General features: G+C 38.7%; 1 protein-coding gene and 1 long non-coding RNA gene across 2 annotated transcripts in view; one reads left to right on the top strand and one right to left on the bottom strand.

Annotated features, from left to right (window-relative positions):
* The window catches only part of LOC114227667 (uncharacterized), a 37,913-nt gene extending 19,586 nt beyond the window's left edge, over window positions 1–18,327 (bottom strand). The window contains exons 1-2 of the long non-coding RNA XR_003613741.2: window positions 18,199–18,327; window positions 10,192–10,273 (exon numbers count right to left, since the gene is read on the bottom strand). This is a non-coding gene — a long non-coding RNA (uncharacterized LOC114227667). The remainder of the gene's footprint in view (window positions 1–10,191; window positions 10,274–18,198) is intronic.
* Window positions 1–21,610, top strand: part of GALNTL6 (polypeptide N-acetylgalactosaminyltransferase like 6) — a 982,562-nt gene that overhangs the window by 705,529 nt on the left and 255,423 nt on the right. The gene's annotated exons all lie outside the window — the stretch shown is intronic.

Below are 21,610 nucleotides of genomic sequence, written 5' to 3'. Positions count from 1 at the left end.
TCCTGGGTTGACACTCAACTGCTGAGCCACACCAGCTTGGCTATTACAATATTACTGACTATATTTCCTATGCTGCAATTTACATCTCCCTATTTTCATAGCTGGCGATTTGTAGTTCTTAATCCCTTTCACCTTTTTCACAGTTATCTCCACTCCCTCCCAACTTGTTCTCTGTATCTATGGATTTGTTTCTGTTTTGTATGCTAATTTATTTTACTTTTTAGATTCTACATAGAAGTGAAATAATATGGCATTTATATTTCTTTGTCTGATTTATTTCACTCAGCACAATACCCTCTGGGTTCAGTATGGAGGTTCCTCAAAAATTAACAATAGGACTACCATCTGATCCCACAAGGCCACTGCTGGGTGTTTATCCAAATAAATTGAAAGCACTAATTTTAAAAGACATACATACCCCTATTTTTGCAGCATGATTTGCAATACCGAAGATAACAAAATAACATATGTGCCCATTGATAGACAAATGGATATAAAAGACATTGTACATAGAGACAATGGAATATTACTCAGCCATATAAAGAATGAAATATTACCATTTGAAAAAGCACTATAAAAAGCATTTTTAATGAATAGTCTGTTTAAATATTAGGCATTAATTCATTTGCTACATTTTATAATACCACAGATAACTAAATGGTCCTATTTGTGGCTCTTAGAGCCATTTTCATGATAGATCAGGCTCTTCTGGTGTTTAGGCCTTGAACATATCTGTAGAATAAAATAGGATGAGCTCCATGTAACTTTGTGAGTTACTCTTAAACAAATTAGATATACTGTTACTCCATAAAGTAATCACTGAATGACAAACTGAGGTAGTGAGTCCCAAATAATTCCTGGGACTTAGTACTTTAACAATAGATTAGCAATAGAGAGATTACATAGCAATTAAAAAATTTCCAAACCAGTGGTTCAAAACTGGAGCAATTTTCCCCCTGTCCCCTATATGGGATATTGACCATTACTGGATCTTTGTTTTATTTTGCTTTTTTCCTTTTTATTGACTTCATTGGTATGACACTGCTTAACAAAATTATCCAGGTTTCAGGTGTACAATTCCACAACACATTATTTGTACACTGTATTGTGTGTTTATCACTGCAAGTCTTCTTCCATCACCATTTATTATCCTCTCTATACCCTCCTCCACCTCCCCCAGCAATCTCCACACTGTTGTCTGTGTCCATAAGTTTTCATTTTTTTTCTTACTTGCTCAATCCCTCCACCTACCCCTAGCCCTCCAATACACCCCCTGACAGGTATCAACTTCCACTTTCTATATGCATTTTTTATTGTCACAACTAACTAGGGGTGCGGGGTGTTAGTGTGTAGAGGCCAAAGATTACACATATCCTACACACAACCACACAACAAAGTGATTTGAACTCATTGGGCTAAAAGGTCAATAGGTCATTGAACTCGTTGGGCTAAAAGGTCATTGAGAAGCCCTGCTCTAGGCCAGTGATGCACAAAGTATGATTCATGGACCAGCTGCCAGTCTCCCCAAACCGTGTGCATGACTGAGAAAGTGCTTGTACCAGAATGTAAATCACTATATCACATAGCAGTTCAGCTGACATTTTTTATACTAAGGCCTTCTTGATTGAGAAACCAATGTATTGATTTACAGTCTGATAAAAGCCCCTTATCTCCTGGGTGAACAGCACTTTGAGTAGCCTGGCTTCAGGCCGAAAGTTCCCATTCGCTCCTTTGGGTACTATTTGCTCATTCCCACCAGCTGGCCCGTGATTTCTCAGGGATAGTTCCCTGGAGCCATAGCAATGTCACTTTCCCTGGCCCCAGAAAATTGCTGCTCCAAACTTAACTCTCTTTTCTGTGTTATGTCTAGGAGCAAAGATTTCAAATAGATTTAAACTTACCAAATCAGAAGTTATATTTTGTTACAGATATCTCATTCAGATAATTATGATTCATACAATTTTTTAAATTTTTGCCATGGTTTTTGCATTTTGTAAGTGCATACATTTTAGTCAGTTTCACTGTGGAAAAGGCAATTTAAGGATTTTTTTTATTATCTTTTAAGTGATCCATCATTATTTTGTAAACATCTTGACTAGTATTAATGCTTTGAGTTTATCTAATTTTTATATACTATGTATTTTTATATATTAAAATACATGACCTGATAAATATCTCCTAATATAATAGATTACAAAATCATGGTTTTAAGTAGACACTAAATGCAAATTTTTGTGGAGGCCTCCATATATTAATGCTTTTTATAATAAAATCCCTCAGTCTCAGTACAAATATCCTACCAGCATTAAACATTAATGACTCATTATGTAGAAACACATATGTCACTAAGCTACAAGAAATTCAATGTTGTTTAATTTTCAGTAGCCAAAATAAAGCCTTACCCAAAACACTTCATAATTTTAAACCATCTTCTGAAATAGTGCAATAACACTAGCATCAGATGTATGCCAATAAAGGGCAGCATGCTAGAAAGAGCCTGGCACTTAAATATTCTAGTTAATCATGGCACCATGGGAAAAGCTCTATTTACTACACCTGACTCAAATTTTATTCTCATTATATTGAACCAAAGGTCATTTCCTAGAGAGTGAACATCAGGTGTTCAATGTGCTGAAGCCAATCCATATGCGATGCAGCATATATCGGTCAAAATGAATAGAACTAGAAAGTTGTAGAAAATGAAAGATGCCAGATGAGTGCCCAATCATGGGTTTGGGGGAGGGAAAAAATGGAAGGCTTATTTTATAGTTTAAATACATTTTTAAGTCCCAATTCAAAGAAATGCAATGTAACAGATTACTAGTTTAACAATTACCATCACCTCTGCATAACATACATGGACACAATGCACAGATATTGGAATAATAGGTTTTAACTCTGAATGGAACTAATACCATGAAGCTATTTTTATTTTTTATTTTTTTTACTAAATGATATCCTGCTGACTTAAAAAATTAATACATTTTCCAGAAAGTATTAATGGATTCCCCAAGAACTTACAAGAAGAAAAGCCTGAGGACCAGTAAATCACAGTGAAGTCTCCTCTAGAAGCTAGGTGTATCTGTCTCTGCATGCGTGTATATATGTTGCTCGTGTTTTGTTCCAACAATTGACTGAGCATTTCATTATAAGAAATTAATGTCACAAGTTGCTCAGTTGTGAAAACTTTTACATTTATTCAACCATAGTTTCATGATTACAAATGTAAGCAGCATTGCTATAGTGTAATATTAAGATTGTTTGGCCCTGGCCAGTGTGGCTCAGTTGATTGGGTGTCATCCCAAACACAGAAAGGTTGCCCGTTCAATTCTCAGGCAGGGCACATGCCTGGGTTTCGGGTTTGGTCCCAGGTAGAAGGCGTGCAGGAGGCAGGCCATTGATGTTACCCTCTCACATTCATGTTTCAATGTTTCTTTCTCTCTCTCTCTCTCTCTCTCTCTCTCTCTCTCTCTCTCTCTCTCCCTCTCTCTCCCACTGTCTCCCTTTCTCTAAAAGTCAATAAAAATTTAAAAAGAAAAATTGATTATTTGCATCCACTAAAAACTAATTAGATGGTAGAATGACTTGTTTGATAATACATCTATTGAAATCTTGGTTGGAAGCAAAAATATAACCTGAATAACTGCAGCTCTGTTTACACAGACACAGAGAGAATCTACTTCTCCATTACAATGACTCATGACCTAAAGAAAAGTTATTTAAGTTGAATGCTGTTGTTTTTTGTTGTTTGCTAAATATCAATTAACTAGTTTAGGTATTGTTTAACCACAACTGCATTATGACACAAACACAGAAAAACAAATAACCCTTAGCTTTTAAAACACTCATCTGTACATATGGAAAGCCATCACATATCAAGGGACTCCCAGAGGTCTCTGAAGTCAGCATGCCAGCTAATTACCCTAAGCGATGCCCAGTGATGCCCAGTGATGTCATCAGGATAAAGGAACCAGATTATCATTTTGAGAAACAACATCTTTGTTTTGTTGATGCAGATTCTAAGTTTCAGGAATAAGAGAATCCTTAAAACATGAATTTCTCACTACCAAGGCAATCACATATGCAAAGTACTTCAAAATTAGCAACCCAGTAAAAATGCTCTCCAATTCGTATTAATTTTACATTATAACAGCATAATGGACAATGGCCAGAATTCTCTGCTTTGAAAGGCATCAAAAGGAGTTACCCTTGTGGGTTATTTTTTGTGTAAGTTCTTAATTATATATATACTAGAGGCCCAGTGCACGAAATTCGTGCATGGGGGGTTGTGTCCTTCAGCCCAGCCAACACCCTCTCCAATCTGGGACATCCCTCTCACAATCCAGGACTGCTGGCTCCCAACTGCTCACCAGCCTGCCTTCCTAATTGCCCCTAACCACTTCTGCCTGCCAGCCTGATCACCCCCTAACCACTCCCCTGCCAGCCTGATTGATGCCTAACTGCTCCCCTGCCAACCTGTTTGCCCCTAACTACCCTCCCCTGCAGGCCTGGTCACCCCTAACTGCCCTCCCCTGCAGTCCTGATCCCCCCAACTTCTCTCCCCTGCAGGCCTGGGTCCCCCCACAACTGTTCTCCCCTGCAGGCCTGGGTCCCCCCCCCCCCCAACTGCCCTTCCCTGCAGGCCCAGTCACCCACAACTTCCCTCCTCTGCCAGCCTGGTCCCTCCCAACTGCTCTCCCCTACTGTCCTGATTGCCCACAACTGCCCTCCCTTGCAGGCCTGTTCCTTCCCAACTGCCCTCCCCTGCTAGCCATCTTGTGGTGGCCATCTTGTGTCCATTTGGGGCAGCCATTTTGTGAGTTGGAATGATGGTCAATTTTCATATTACTCTTTTATTAGATAGGATGTATATATATATATATACACACATATATATATATATATGTATATATATATACACACACACATATATGTGTATATGTATATATATGTATGTATGTGTGTATATATATATATGTATGTATATATACATATGTATATTTAACCTACAGTTGAATGCAATTTAGGAGAGCAATAAGTAATCAAATTAGCCCTTTCTACTTTCATAAAAAGGAGACATATTCAAAATGAATCAGGTCTGTCTGCATTCCTGAAACTCAGACCCAAGCAAGAATTTTTCAAAATGTAGACAACATTTTAAAGCCAGGGCAGCTTGTCCCTTAAGTTGGGTGACCTAGAACCAATTACAATATTCCTTTGACCCTCAATGTTCTCCTTTGTAAAGTGGGAAAAAAATAACACTTTCATAAATGGAAGGTAATTGAAACAAAGGGCATAATACATCTAGCCTAATGTCAGCCAAACAATTAAAACAAAAAACAAACAAACAAACAAAAACTGCCTTCTTTTCTCCTTTTCTTATAGCTGCCAGAAAAAAAAAATTGTTATGAGGATTTTACAACATCTAAATGCCAGCAAACATTTGGAATAGGGAGTAGGTGTCGTCTGATGAGAACAGTTTGCCAAAGCCATAGATTTAAGATGCATTTTGTGTATTTTGTGATTATTATGAATAAACAGAATCTGTCAAGAGGTTTTTGTCCCTCTGGGACATCAGAATAATTTTGAAAGTGAAAGTTTCCACCAATGAATATAAAGAAAAAGAAAAATGGCTGACCACATTAATTTTTTTATCAGACTGATTGGAGAGGGGGTAGGCAGTCATGTGGTATATTAATAATAATATATATATATATATATATATATATATATATATATATATATATACACACATATACACACACACACACACACACACATACATACACACATTTTTATTGATTTCAGAGAGGAAGGGGGAGGGAGAGAGAGATAGAAACATCAATGATGAGAGAGAATCACTGATTGGCTGCCTCTTGCATGCCCCCTAGTGGGGATGGAGGCCACAACCTGGGCATGTGCCCTGACAGGGAATTGAATTGTGACCATACTGGCCTGTCAGTCATGTGGGATTTTAATGGCCTGATTCAATGTGTCTCTATTGACTGGTACCAGAAAAGGATTTTACCTCTCACTGCTAGCCAATCTCAATGAGAATTATTACTTCCACTTATTTTGCATCTCACCTCTAAAGAAGTTATATGTTTGCTTATTATTTTCTAATTTTATTTTAAATCTAATAGAATTTCTAGTAAAACATGCTCTACATGTTGCATGTCACCATAGAAATGGCAGAAGTAAATATTAAATAATTCTCCTTCTTTATATCTCTATGCTCAGGCACTGTAAAAATGCGTCCAGTAACAGAGGTCAATGAAAAGGGCGGTAAGATAGTTTGAAAACTTGAAGGATGCCTCTAAATTGCTTTGTGAATTTAAAATGTTATGGCATAAATGTCACTAGTTCATTTAACATTTGAAAAGATTTTGACCCAAGATGGACAAGAATTTTCTTTTCAGCTCGTTTCTTTAACATCTGCTCCACAAAGATAAAGTGATCAAGCTTGGAGACCACGTACTTGGAAGAAAGGGCAAGGGTAAAGGATGGAGGTGGGGTGGAGAAAATAAAAGAGGAAGAGAGTATCTTCAAAGGTATTAGTATCCTTTGAAGCAGCTTCTTAGCATAGAAACCGTGAAAGGAGAAACAAACTTTCTCAAGTATTAAAATTAGATTTTCTGCACAAGTAGCAGAAACCTTGATACAGAAAAACATAGGTTTTTCAAGTTTCAAAAGGCAAATGGAAAGCCATCAGATGATTTCAATCTTCAGCTTTCCTCAAAGTCTTACTTAGAGAAGGATCATAACCGGGTGGCAGCGGAATTGGCAGCATCGAATGTAGCAAGTTTTGTGTCTGCGTGACCTGGCATGCCAGAATCGTTAAGGCTTTACAATTCTACAGCACATGTAACGGGGGGAGTTGTGCTGCATTCTTTGTCAGCTCCAGTGAATGCTGTGAGGAGATAAACACACTAAATGACCATCATTAGATTCATCCAAATCAATACTTTATTTGGTCTTTTAGTTGCAGGTGCACCAAACAGCACTCCCTCTACCTCTCGTTATCCCAAATCAGTCAATGCATATGCAATGCAGCTCTAGTGGTGGGGATAATGAAGTTGTATTAAGCATTATTTCAAGACTGTACTGCCAGCATCATTAGGGCTTTGCTAAATAGGAGAATTTCGTTGCTTAGTAACACAAATGTTGCAGTGGAGGTGGCAGAAGGCTATTTTTCTTTTCTTGAAATCCACTCTCAGCCCTGCAAGAATGGAGTTCCTATTAATGATGTGTCCCTTTCCTGACAATGTGATCAGCCTGTCTTTTGTATACCCAGCAAGGTGCAGACCAAATCTCATTTGTGTTAGTCTTTGTCTTAAATGGATTCAACTGAAAGTAGAATCATCACAATACCACAGTCAAGGTTTAATTGTATAGAAATCCCCTCAATAAAGGGGGCTGCATTTCTGAAACAAAACTTGGATGTGGCTAAAAATAAGCAGATCTGGTAGGTATATGTGAGCAATAACTAGCAATGGCAAGATAACACCTCTTCCCAGAATAAGCATTTACAAAGGATTTATAAAGTTGGACAAAACGTTAGAATGATTTTTTTTTCTAGTTTTAAAAGCAGTCACTCAAAATGTTTCTTGGTAATCTCAAGATGCCTCATTATAAAAATCATCTCTCCACTTTCATAAAACAACTTGAGTGATTTCCTTTCTCTCTCTCCCCTACCCCCAGTCCACCCTTGTCTTACTCTCATTCATTCTCTCTGTTTGTCTCCCTCTCTCTGCAACCTATTCATATAAAAACACATGTTAGAATATACACAGGGAAATGTAAAAAAAATGAGGAGATTCAAAACGATATAGAAAGCAAGAAGAGAAAATTTCACCTACACCGTAACTAGAATTATACTCTAAATTTGGTTCTGGCCTTCTGGTCAGCCAAGGCAAAAAGAATACATCATTTGCTTTGAATAAATCTCATGCTAATTTGAGTGAATATAGACTTTTCCCAGAACTCAAAGTAAGGAGAAATTTAGCAAATATGTTGAAAGTCAGCATGTGCATTAGTTTGCTATTGTGCCATAACAAATTACCACAGACTCAGAGGCTTAAAACAACATGAATGTATTACCTTTCAGTTCCATAGGTCAGAGGTCTGACATGGGTCTGAACTCAAGGTGTCAGGAGGGATATGAGAGTTTTGGAGACTCTAGAGGAGTCTCTTTCCTTTTCTTTACAACTTCTATAGACTGCAGACATTCTTTGACTCATTTCTCTTCCCCTAACTTCAAAGCCAACAAATCTCGCGGACCATTCTTGCATAGTCTCATTTCCCTCTCTCCACAGCCAGGAAAGATTTATCCTCTTTTAAAGACCCATGGGATTAGATTGGGCCCACCAGATAAACCAGGATAATTTCTTCTCAATGTCCTTCATTTAGTCATGTAAAGTAAGATATTCACAATTGTGGCGATAAAGTATAGTATAATTTTTAAAAAGTAGAGGACCTCAAATCCCAGACCTGAATTTGACTACTACCTCCCATAATTACTAGCAGTGTGACCTTGGAGAAATTATTTAACATCACAAGCCTCTGTTTCCTCATCTGGTAATAAGAAATTATAACATTGAATCTAAGATAGTTGTGTAAAACTAGTGGTCCGGTGCATGGATTCATGCACATTGAAAGGAAATTAATTAAAAGGTGGCCAGTGGGGCAGGACTGGGTGAGACGGGCTGGATATGTCCTGGAGCCAACCTCCCGCAGTCCCTCCAGCTGCACCTGGGGCAGCACTGCACCGCAGCTCGAAGGACATCTACAGTCACTGCAGCTCGGCAGTAAACCAGATTCGGGGCAACAGTGCCCCAGCAACAACATAACCCACAACCAAAGGTGGAATTGCATGGCCTGGCGAGGAATCAGGCTCCTTCTTCTCTGGTTCCAAGGTGCGCACCCGAGAACCACCACTGCCAAGTCACTGCAGCTCGGCAGCTCCTGTGTTGAGCATCTGCCCCCTGGTGGTCAGTGCATATCATACCTACTGGCTGGTCAACCGGTCAGACAGTTGCTTAGCTTTATATATATATAGATGGTTATGTGAAATACTTCACACAGAGCTCAATAAATCATGGGATTATTGTTTTTGTTGATCCTTATCAATTCTTGATAAAAGCAATTAGGATAAAGTTGAATTTTATTCTAGGACCTAAGCTTGTGTATTCCTATTTTGTCACTATTTAACTTGACATCAGGAGAGAGCTTTTAGAGTGCCCGGAAGAATGGAAATTCAATGTGTTACATAGCAGGCTTCTCTTAAACACCCATTGCCTAAACCACACTTTTGGCAGATGCTGAATAACAATCAGTTAAGTTTCAGCTCCCTGGTGCATGTCCAATATGTCTGTGTTATGTATTATTGATAACAGAGAAATCTGTTCACTTTATATATCAAAGAGGGAAGTGGCGGGTTTAATATTCTTTTTTTGTGTGTGAAAAGGAGTCATATATTTTTTTTAACCACAAAGCCCCTGTGAATTTTTTCAACAAAGCTCCAGGTCTGGCCTGGACAAGCAACCATTTGAAACACTGGAGAGGTAGAATGGACTTGGTTAAAGTCATATGTCATCATGTGCGATCAATCTACTATCTCTTCTATAGGGTGAATGACGATTATATCAGAATATTATAGCCTGATAAGAACACATGATCTAGTAGAGTAAAGAAGCAAAGAATAAGAAAGTTCTTGGCACCAAAGGGATAAAAATAATGGAGGCTTATCTTGCTTCACTCAATTCAATACATAATTACTGAGAGCCTGTTAAATGCCAAGTACTATTCTAGTAGCTTGAGATACAGAAGTGATCAAGAAAGAAAAAACGTAGAGTAGTTGTGAAATGTTTCTTATCTGTTGTAGAAGGTCCCTATTTTATCTGTAACAGACCCTACTTCTGTGAGCTTAACTGAAACGTCAAGCAATGATCAAATTTCAGGTTGTCTTCATTAAAGATAATTTTTTAGCATCTCTATCAACATTCATTCTCCAAGAGAGATAAACTTCCCATAAACAAGTATTAGTGATTCTATCAAAGGGGAAAGAAATCCCACTGGCATACAGATTAAAAACTTGATAAACCATGGAAAATTACAAAACATATGTAAAATGAGGTTCAAGGTATTTAAGTCAGAAAGTATTTATCTTTCTAAATAGTAAAAATCTCTTACCTCTCAGATGCCATTCTGTGTCACTGCAGTTTGTGACTTTTGACCCATGTTCTCTGTGTTCTCCCAGAAAAACCTGGCCACTCTGTTGTTAGAAGAAAGAAACAACTTGTAGTAATCCATGAGACTCTTCCATCTAAATTAGTCTGCAAAAAGTCATATAGTTGAAACCACACAGCTTTGGTCTACCAATCTAGCTCAATCTTTCAAGAGCTATCAAATATAAAGAAAGGGAAATTATTCACAAACTAGAAAGTAAATCTAATAGTAATCATAGCAAATGTTCAGACTCGCTGATAAACAAATAAATTCAAATTAAAGTAATGAAGTACTTTTTTTACCTAACAAACAGCACAAACAAATCTTGTTTTTTATAAAAATAGTTTCTGATACTGTTAGGGAAGCAGTGGGTAATCGACTATCGCTGATGGCCGTGTTAATTGGCCTTTAGGGAAGAAATCTGACAAAGTGTGTCATATGCTATTAACTTATTCATGTTTTCTGACCCAGCAACTTAATTTGTTGAAATCTATCTTAAGTTTGACCAAAAGCATATGCTTGAAGTTGTTAGGCACACCATTATGAATATTAATAAGAATAGAAATAATTTAAATGTTAAACAGTGAGAGAACTGTTAAATTATGGCATACTATTTAACCACTAAAACATGAACAATTCTTAATATGTTTTTTATACTCTACTTTACTTATAGTCTACTTCATTCCAAAATATATTTGAAGTAGTGATATCATTCTAAATGATATTTTAAATGCAGAATAGATGATTTAAAATAAAATATTTTTAAGCACATTCTGGAAGAAAACAAAGCACATTCTATCTAATAAAAGAATAATATGCAAATTGACTGTACCTCTGCTATACCCACAAGCCATGCCCACCAGCCAATCAGGAGCAAGTATGCAAATTAACCCAACCAAGATGGCTACAGCCACAGAGAGAGCAGAAGCCTTGGGTTTCCCTGACAATGGAGGAAGCCAAGCTTTCTGCACACCCTGGCCTGCCTTGGCCTCCGCTCAAGGCTACAAAGTTTCAATTATAGAAGATAAATAAATCCCATATATCAAGGCCTCCCCTTGGGTTGCCGGGGGGCGTAGCCAGCCTGAAAACCACCACAGGCCCCTCGCCCAGGCTGCCCCACACCCCAAGGGGATCCCCACCCTGATCCGGGATACCCTTCAGTGCAAACCAGCTGGCCCCCAACCATGTACCAGGCCTCTATCCTATCTAATAAAAGAGTAATATGCAAATTGACTGTCACTCCAACGCACAAGATGGCTGCCCCCATGTGGTCAAAGATGGCTGCCCCCATGTGGACACAAGATGGCCGGCACAAGATGGCCAGCAGGGGAGGGCAATTAGGAGGGACCATGCCTGCAAGGGAGGACAGTTGTGGGTGATCAGGCCAGCAGGGGAAGGCAGTTGGGAGGGACCAGGCCTGCAAGGGAGGGCAGTTAGGGGTGACCAGGCCTGCAGGGGAGGGCAGTTAGGGGCAAACAGGCTGGCAGAGGAGCAGTTAGGCATCAATCAGGCTGGCAGGGGAATGGTTAGTGGGTGATCAGGCTGGCAGGCAGAAGTGGTCAGGGGCAGTCAGGAAGGCAGACAGGCGAGCATTCAGGAGCCAGCAGTCCTGGGTTGTGAGAGGGATGTCCAACTGCCCATTTAGGCCCAATCCTACCGGGATCAGGCCTAAACGGGCAGTCGGACATCCCTCAAAGGGTCCCGGATTGGAGAGGGTACAGGCTGGGCTGAGGGACACACACCCCCTGTGCACAAATTTCGTACACCGGGCCTCTAGTCTCTATATATAAAAGCCTAAGCGGCCAGTGGACTGGCCAGTAGCTATGGTGCACACTGACCACCAGGGGGCAGACGCTCAACACAGGAGCTGCCAAGCAACAGCAACTTTGCAGAGTGCCCTCTCATAATTTGTCCCAATCCCTGTAAGCCAGGCCAAGGAACCCCACTGGTGCACGAATCCGTGCACTGGGTTTCTAGTATTAAATAAATCAGGAGGTCATGGATGACTCCTTTTCTTTGACATTTTTTGTTATTTGGAAAATTCTTATGGAACTTTGTAGTAAAGAAATTATTTATTTATAAAAATAATTCCAATAAAATTTTATTTTGACTTAATTATTAAACTTGGCACAATGCATTTTCTAGATGGATTTGCAAGGCATAAACGTGCTCTAGTGGGTTAGAACCCACTATGAAACCTCAAGGCCTAGATGATGTCATCAGGATAGGGAGTTCAGACTCATTCATTTTCAAGATTCTGTCATAGTACTGGAAGTTAGGGAGTAAGGCTGATAAGGGTGATAGTGGTTACTGCCTGGTATTTTTGTTTGTTTTGTTTTGTTTTTTGGTCATTGTTTTTGCTTTTTGGTGCATGGGTGGGTTTGTTTTATTTTTTAGCCTTAACTAAAGAAAAATCTTCAAAAACTAGAGAATTTGACATGATCTTATTCCAATTACTAAACCAGAAAAATTCTAGGTAAAATTTTCAACTCTAGTCAATTTACAGCAAGCTTGGAATAAAACAACTCTCAAAAACTTTATCAATATAGCACTCAGAATCCTAGAGCAATTTGTTTTAGCTCTGCCATCTCAGCAAGGCTCTCTTCAGAGCAAAAATCCCTCAGTTTGCAGGGTTTTAGAATATACTCAGTAGTTCCTTTAGATCCTGCTGGGAACAATAGAGCAGTCAGAAATTACAGACTGTAGCTGCGTCTACAAAAAAAGAAAAAAAATGCTTACTTTAATATGCCTTGCAATCAGGAGAAGGTTGGAGATAAGAGGGGAAAGTTAGAAGTAAGAAAAGAGTTTGAATAAGAGCAGAGCCATTCAAGAAATGATTTTTTAATAAACAACTTATAAGGATGTCTGCACATTTTAATTTTTAAAGGCTAGGCAAATGGAATAACATCTTGATGGCTCCCCAGCTTACTCATGACAAATGCCAAAAATCTTCGTGGAGCTTTCAAAGCCCCACTAGATCTAGACCCCATTTGCTTTCTGACCACATCTTACACCAACCATATTTTCTGCTCCTCAAACATACCTACACAGTTTTCTCTTACTGACACCTCTTCTCCCCTCATGGTTTATTTCATCTCCATATTGGTCAGGGACCAGTCAGAAACCACACTAGCTATTTCAGCTATCGGCGTTTATTTAATTCTTTTTCTTACATTAAATATTATTTTGTATTAGTTTCAGGTATACAACACAGTAGTTAGACAATCATATATTTTTTAAAAATATATTTTTATTGATTTCAGAGAGGAAGAGGGAGGCAGAAACATCAATGATGAGAGAGAACCATTGATCGGCTGCCTTCTACACACCCTCCACTGGGGACCGAGCCCACAACCCAGGCCTGTGCCCTGACTGGGAATCGAACAGTGACCTCCTGGTTCATAGGTCAACACTCAACTACTGAACCACACCAACTGGGCAACAATCATATACTTTAAAAAGTGTTCCCCTGATATTTTCAGTACCCACCTAGCACCATACATAGTTATTATGATATTTTTTACTATAAATCCTATGCTGATTTTATATCCCCATGACTGTTTTGTAACTAACAATCAGTACATCTGAATCCCTTTCAGCTGAAGAAATTTAATTTTAGAAATTAGTTGCACAAATATTGGAGGACTTAAAAAGCAAAAGGATAATGTTGAAGTAATCCAGATAATGGCTGCAAGAAGCTGGTGGTTTTTTTGTTCCCCCTGTGCAGTGGAAAAATGGGAATCTTTTAGGGCTATCTGAATCTAGAAGCTTTAAGGGGTGGCCTTGTGGAAATGAGGCTCAGAACTCTATCTTAAACTCGGGATATAATCTGTCAGAAATTTTGGCTTCAGTGGAAAAATGTTTACTGTTTATAAACTTGATCACCTTTAACTCTATATAAAGCTCCTTCAATCTGCTGAGAATATCAATGTTGGATTTAGATATGCAAAATGAACTTAGAGCTAACTTTAGGAGCAGTAATGTTTTACCTGGTTTGCTAAGGGAAATTCAGGTTTTTGAACTAGAAGATAGTGTGGAGTTTGAGGTACAGGAGAAACTGAACAAGTCTAGGGATCAAGGGTAAGAAACTGAAGACACTTGCAAGTAATCAGGGTACCTTTCAAGCAAGGTTCCCAACAGGAGCTAGGACAGAGGGTTTTCTATAGGAAGACATGGAAGCAAAGCAAGGAATTTATTTCATTGGCTACTAGTGGCCCGATGCACGAATGAAGATTCGTGCAAGAATGGGCCTGCGTTTCCCTGGCTCTGGCACTGCCTTCTCTTTGGCTGGAGCTCCTTTCTGCCTTCCGATGCTGCCCAGAGGCCCTGAGCAGCTGGGGTGGTGCGGAATGCCTGCATCGTCGCCATGGCAATGACGACACAAGCATCCGGCTCCTGGCCTCTAGACACCTGTGTATGCAAATTAACTCTTTGCACTCGCTTGCTTTTTTCTCGATTCCTTTATTCTAATGCTAACCGTGTCGAGTCACACTCGACATCCAAGTGCAAAAGGTTAACACGCCATCTTTGTTGGGTTAATTTGCATACCCACTCCTGATTGGCTGGTGGGTGTCACAAAGGTATGGTCAGTTAGCATGTTACTTTTTTATTAGGTAGATAACTTAAGAGGTAACCTATCTGGGAAAATCTAGTTGACTGTGATTGGTTGTTTTTAAGTTTCATTTACTAGAATTTGAGTGCATTGACTTGGGCTAAGGTTTTGGTTTGCTTACATAAGCCACCAAGGCATGAGGTCCATTCAGTCTAATGGCCTCCTCATTTTATCACTGTAGCAATTTATTCAAACCAACTTTCACTCCCTATGGAAGTCCTAATCTCCCACAGCCAACATTTTTCCAATTTTCCTGAAGTATATTTTCTGTCTCTAAGCTTCCGTTTGTATTGAATTAGCTTGGGTCATGGATTATTTCTCTATATAGAAAACAATTTAATGTAACTTGTACTCACTTCCTTAGTTCTTTAGGAAAACCACTTAATAAGATATTTACATGTATTATAGACACATCTATGGGGAACAAATAGGATTTAATTACAGAAAATAAAAGCAACTTCCATCTGAATACTAAATACCTCTGTTTCTAAATCTTTTGGCCCCTCACCACACACATGTAACCTTTAGTAGTCCAAGCATAGTGCTCCTAACTCTAATGTGCAGCAACACAATGTTCCTTAGTGATCAGTATCAATCATCCCAGTCAGTAGAGGAACACCTTTCTTTGCCTACTAGATCTTTGGTAAAAGAAGATCAAAATGGCCATGTGTAATCTCAGTTTCTTACTAAATAGAATCATTATCACATCTTTCAATGAAAGCATTCCTCCCAAGAACTTCAAACTAACACAGCCCAAAGTTGTAGGGATGGAGAAGTTAAAACCTGGCAAACAGGTAATGATGAAAGGAGCAGCTTCCACTAAAACACCTTGATTTTAGGACCCACGTATTCTGGCTATGTGAGAAGCAGTACCATATACATTTTGGTGATTCACTGGATATACTGTATCCACTAAGATAGAACCCCAACCTTTCTGGGTGATGTCACCCAACTGGCACCATGAATGAGTCTTCAATAAGACAGTTTCCTGTTTCATCAGGACATTTGATGTATCTTCACTTCTGATCCTTTGGATAGAAATATGCCCAATTAATTTCATTGGCATGTGCCCATCTAGGAAGACTAACTATCCCAATTTGCTCAGGCCACTCCTGGTTTTAACACCAAAAGTCTCACAATACCAGAAACTACTCAGTTTTAGGCAAACCAGGATTATTGGTCACCTAACCATTATCACATTTTAAATTTTGCTATAAAATACATTTTTTGTTCTAATATTTATAGAATTCCATAACAATGACTAGGGCATTCTATAAATACAAGGATGATGGGCCTGAAAGGAGCATTGTAGGAAGGAAAGAAAAATCCAAAATCATGTATATTTCAGTGAGAAAAATAATTTTCTGCCCTGTAACAGAAAAATGCAATGTAATCAACCCTACCATCACCACAAAGGCTTCCTTTGGTGAACTTTTAAATGAGATATAGAAGAGTTTCCAATTAAACGTCCATTCTGAGAGGTCCATCTGCATAACTTTACCCTGGATCTGGTTACCAATCTTCCATTCCAATTCTTCCAAGCTTCTGATTATCCAGGCAAACCATGAGTTACTGTCCATGAATCAGTGGATGGCTATACCTTTGACCATTTTTCAGTCAAGATAAATGAACAAAAAAATATACTTCTCAAGGATTGCTAACTGATAGGATTTTCCTTCACCACCATTTTTCTTGAACACTAGTTTTTTGAGACTTTAATTTAAACCATGTTAGTGCTCTTCAAGTTGGTGTTAGTATATTACACAGAACCATCTGCAGACACGTGTCTAGGTAAGAGCTCTGGGTCACCCCCTTATGCAAATTACTTGTAATTTATAGACCTGCTTTTGCTTGACAATTGATTACTGTTATACATGCCAAGTATATGGCCCAATGGGTCAAATAACTACCAGTTGGCAATGGTCAGCACAGCTCACATAGTCATTTGATGTTCCATTGTTTGGCATTCAGTCATTACAAGGCTTAGTAGCAAGTCATAAGCTGTTTCTCAAAAGTGAAATAGTCATATGCAAGAGAGGGTATGGCTTTCCCTGAGGGAGTGGGCTATAATTCTCTGGTTGAGACTCACCAGAATCCTCACACTCCATTCTTATTTGCCTTAGGCACTTTGAATATCATTGGATCTGGTGGGTCCTAGGCCCACATGAAAAAGAATGGCTTATATTGCAGCCTACACATGTTGCTCAATATTTCCCCCTCTGTGGTTCTGCTCAAAACAGCAACTATATGGGTTACTCACAAAATAGGTCAGAACATTGTATTTCAATATAATATACGTTGCTTCAAAAGTCCAAAGAGCCAACTGAAGGTTATGCCTGTGTGTAGTGATAAATGTAAAAGATGCTTTACCTTTTTTTTTTTTCCCACTGTACAGATGCTATTCTGACATATGCAGGTTACTGAACTCCCCCAGAAACCTTACTAAAAAGAGGCCTTGTATTCTGTGAAGTTTATCTCCCACCCTCTGGTCTATGTGTGTTGCACTAAGATATATAATTTCCAGGTTCTGGTTCATCAAAACAAAAACTATTATGCTGTCATTAATAAAGCAAACCAATGTGATATTCAGCAAGATATTAAGATGATCAAGATACACCTAAAATAAATTAAAACAGAGAGGAAGAAGGTGCTGATGTACTACTATCTCTATGAAGAAAGAAAACAAGCTGTTTCTAGAAGTCCTGGCAAATTTATATGGAAAATAATAGTTGCCAGATAAATAACTATATATCAGGTACCAGAGGCTGTGTTGATAGAATTAAATTTGTGATAATCCATATTCATTTCACAACATCTATCTTACAAACAAGAAAGATAGTTTAGCCCTGGCCAGTGTTGCTTAGTGGTCAGAGTGCCAGCCCACGCATGGAAGGGTCCCAGGTTTGATTCCTGGTCAAGGGCACATACCTGGGTTGCGGGTTCAATCCCAGGCCCCAGTCAGGGTGTGTACAAGAGGTAACCAATGGATCTCTCTCCCTCTCCCCACCCCCCACTTCTTTTCACTCTCTCTAAAAATCATTGTGGGGGGGAATTCCTTGTATGAGGAATAACGAAGAAAAAGAAGAAGGAGAAGAAGGAGGAGGAGAAGGAGGAGATGAAGAAGAAGGAGAAGGAGAAGGAAGAAGAGAGGAAGGAGGAGGAAGAGGAGAGGAGGAAGAAGGAAGAGGAGAGGAGGAAGAAGGAAGAGAAGAAGAGGAAGAAGGAGGGGGAGAAGAAAAAGAATAGATAAGTTAAATGGGAATGTGATAAGATTCACCACCCTTCATCTCTCAAATCTTCAACTAGGCATTCATCCCTGCAGTTCCACAAGGGCTATGGTATTGTTTTGGGATGATTACCCTAATATGGAAGAATTCTCTAGAGGCTTCCACTTTGCCTTTTCTATGATCCTGATCCTCATTTCACAGATTGGAGAGTCAACAGGAGATTCTGCCAGTTGCTGATTATGCCTGTTTCAATTACACATTCAGAAGCTTAGGTCCATAGATCCTCTGAACTGGCAGTTAAACAGACGTAAGTTAAAATTCCATCTATCCTCTGACCACCATAAAAACCCACTTTGATGGATGGTCACAGTGGCATTTTGGGTCCCCAGAAATTAAGGTCACTTCACAGCTGGTGACTGGCTATCAATAAAAGGTCTAAGTTTCCTTAGCTACATGTGTTGTCGCCATAATAAATGGCCACAAATCTGTTTTAGGAAAGACTAGTGGCAATGGTACATAGTTCTTCCTCTAGGGGGACTGGAATCCCCTTCACTCAAGAACATACAGGTCTGTGTACTGATTTAGGCCTAGAAAATAGGTAAGGGAGTAAAGCTTTCCATTGTGATGACAAGTCAGAATTCCGGCCAGCAGATCTAGAGAATGTTTTGCTATAGAAATAAAATAAAAAGTTAGGCCCTAACTGGTTTGGCCCAGTGGATAAAGCATCGGCCTGCAGACTGAAAGGTCCCAGGTTCAATTCCAGTCAAGGGCACTTACCTTGGTTGCGGGCACATCCCCAGTGGGAGGTGTGCAGGAGGCAGCTGATCAATGTTTCTCTCTCATCAATGTTTCTAACTCTCTATCCCTCTCCCTTCCTCTCTGTAAAAAATCAATAAAATATATTTTTAAAAAATTAAAAAGTTAGGAGGCTGCCCATTTATTTCATTCTGAAAAAATGATTAGTCCCTTCTCAAAATTTCTGGGTGTCAGAACATTCCAATTTCCACTTTACTCCTATGCAGTTATGGTGATTGCCTCCATCTATTTCTGGTAGTTAAGGACTGGCATTTGACCTTAACAATTCTAGAATCCCATTATCCTTATTGTTTTTAATGTATATTTTTGAAAGTATTACAAATGTCCCCATTTTCCCCTGATTCACCCCTTCTAGTCTGCCCTTGTCTCCTGCCCCAGACCTTCACCATACTACTGTCTGTGTCCATGGGTTATGTATACAAGTTATTTGGTTCATCTATTCCCACCCCTGCCAAGAAGCCAATCTCAAAGGTGCCATTTCAACCAAAGTGCAAAAGAATAGGTTTTATTCTTTAATATGTGTGGCATGTTTTAGATCATAACATTCACACAATTTTTCATCTTTCTGTTTCACACAACATGTATTAAGGAGCACTTTCCCATGCCATTCAATATTGTTATAACATTATTTAATTTTAGCATAATAATTAATCATGTTTATATACTGAAGATTAAAAATACTTGGAGGTAATTGTTGAAGTAATGAGATTTGAAAGGATATGGAAGGAAATTAGATTTAGAACCTTGAAAAAATTCACATTGAATGGAAGGGAGAATATCTTTTTCTCTGAAGTAACAGCAGGAATGGGAAGAAAAACAAGAAGGTAAAGATAGCAGATACTAAAGTTTCTCTATTGAGTTAAAAAAAAGGGGGGGGGGAGATGGAGGATGTGGTCCAAGGATTTGGACAATAATTAAAGAGTAAATTCAATCGGTGTACTCACTGCTGTGGGGGATAGGGAAATGAGCCAAGCAAAGATGCATAGAAATAGACCTATACAATCCACCAAAGTGTTAGTGATCATAACTGGATGGGATTGTAGAGACTAAAGGTAATTGTTATTTTTTTCAAAAAAATTAAGTAAGCATTACTTTTATTATTTTTATAATCAGAAAAATATACCATAAAATTGTGGAGAATGAATTAGAGGTGGATCTCTGTGGTAAGTCAAGAGTAACAGAAGCTTGTTAGGGTCCATTGTATTAGCCTGAAAAAGAAATGACTGAGTGAGACATTATTGTGGCCTAAACCAAGGCAGAGTTAGTCACAATGGGAAGGAGGGAATGACATTTAGGAGGTTGATTCAAAAGTAAAGACAACTGATTGAGTAGTGGCAGGGACTGGAGCAAAAGTGAGAGAGTAAGGAGAGGTTTCTGACTTGAGCGTCTGGTTAGATAACCAGGCCTTTCAGCAAGTCACCCAAAGGAGAAGATAAAAAATGCAATTTTTGGCATGTGAGCTTTAGGTATCTGAGAGATTTCAATGTAGAAATTATAAATAGTTAAGTTGAGAAATGGAGTGAGTATGGCAAAGTTAAAAATCATGGTTCTTTGGACTAAACTTTCCTGAGTTTCAATTCTATTGCTGCTACTTACCAATCATATTGCAAAAATCATAGGCCAAATACTTCTGTCAACCTCAGTTTCTCATCAATAAAATTAGCATAATAATATAAAAACATCTGCCTGATAGCCTGGTTTGAATAGTAAGGGAAATAATACATGTAAAACAGTTAGCAAGTGCTAGGTAAACCATAATAAATGTAAGATATTAATGCTATACATCATCATTGTTTGCTATGTATTGTTAGGCAGGTTGATAAATATCTCAATTCCTCCTTTTTTTTTTATTAAATGGATATAGTAATCTACTACCCAAACTTGAATTAAACATTCAATGAAAAATTGTATAGTCTGATGCCTGCTCCAGTAGTGATTCCAGAGATATCAATTTGCTTCTATTCTTTATCATCATGATTATTGTTGTCTGTTCAAACTCAGTCACCAAAGTATGAAAGTTAAAATAGACATTAAAATATTCTTATCAAGTTGATATATTCATTTTGTATACTGTGTAAGAAGTAAAGAGCCTTTTACTCAGCTTTTATAAAGATGTTAGGTTTTATTAATTTATTAAAAATTTTCTAATTGCTGTTTGTTTATAATAGCTAATATTTTAGTTCTTATCTACTTTTTTAATCTTTCAATTTTCTTTATGACTAGAAGCCCAGTGCACAAAATTTGTGCACAGGAAGGGGGTCCCCTCAGCTCGGCCTGCACTCTCCAATCTGGGACCCCTCATGACACTCTCCTGTCAAGGGGATCTATGATATTTAAGCTCCTTTTGGGGGGTCCGATTTTAGGCAGATCAGGAGACTTCAGTGAAAGCCTCTGCATGCATTTGCTGTTTTTCAAGCATCTGCAGCTCAAGATCATCAATATAACAACACAGCATATGTTGGGGTGGCATGTTCTCTGACCTTCAGAATAAACCCAACAAAAGCTTGTTTCCTCTTTTAGATGATTTGCCACAGTAGCATTATTCCCTGGAGACAGTATTCTGATCAGACCTTCCTGGGAGTGGTCATAACATACCCTGTGTTTGTAGAAAGGTGTGGGCCACATCACTAAATAAATCCGGGGCAGTTTTCTCATCTTGTGGAAGGGAGATAAAGTTATGATAGTTTATCTCCCTTTCCACAGGTTTCTTGCAGGTTTGTGTCTTCAC

The sequence above is a fragment of the Eptesicus fuscus genome, chromosome 6 (genome assembly GCF_027574615.1).
Source record: "Eptesicus fuscus isolate TK198812 chromosome 6, DD_ASM_mEF_20220401, whole genome shotgun sequence".
In the NCBI taxonomy this organism is placed as follows: domain Eukaryota; kingdom Metazoa; phylum Chordata; class Mammalia; order Chiroptera; family Vespertilionidae; genus Eptesicus; species Eptesicus fuscus.
Note: the sequence above shows the minus strand (reverse complement) of the source record. Positions and strands in the feature narration are given on the sequence as shown.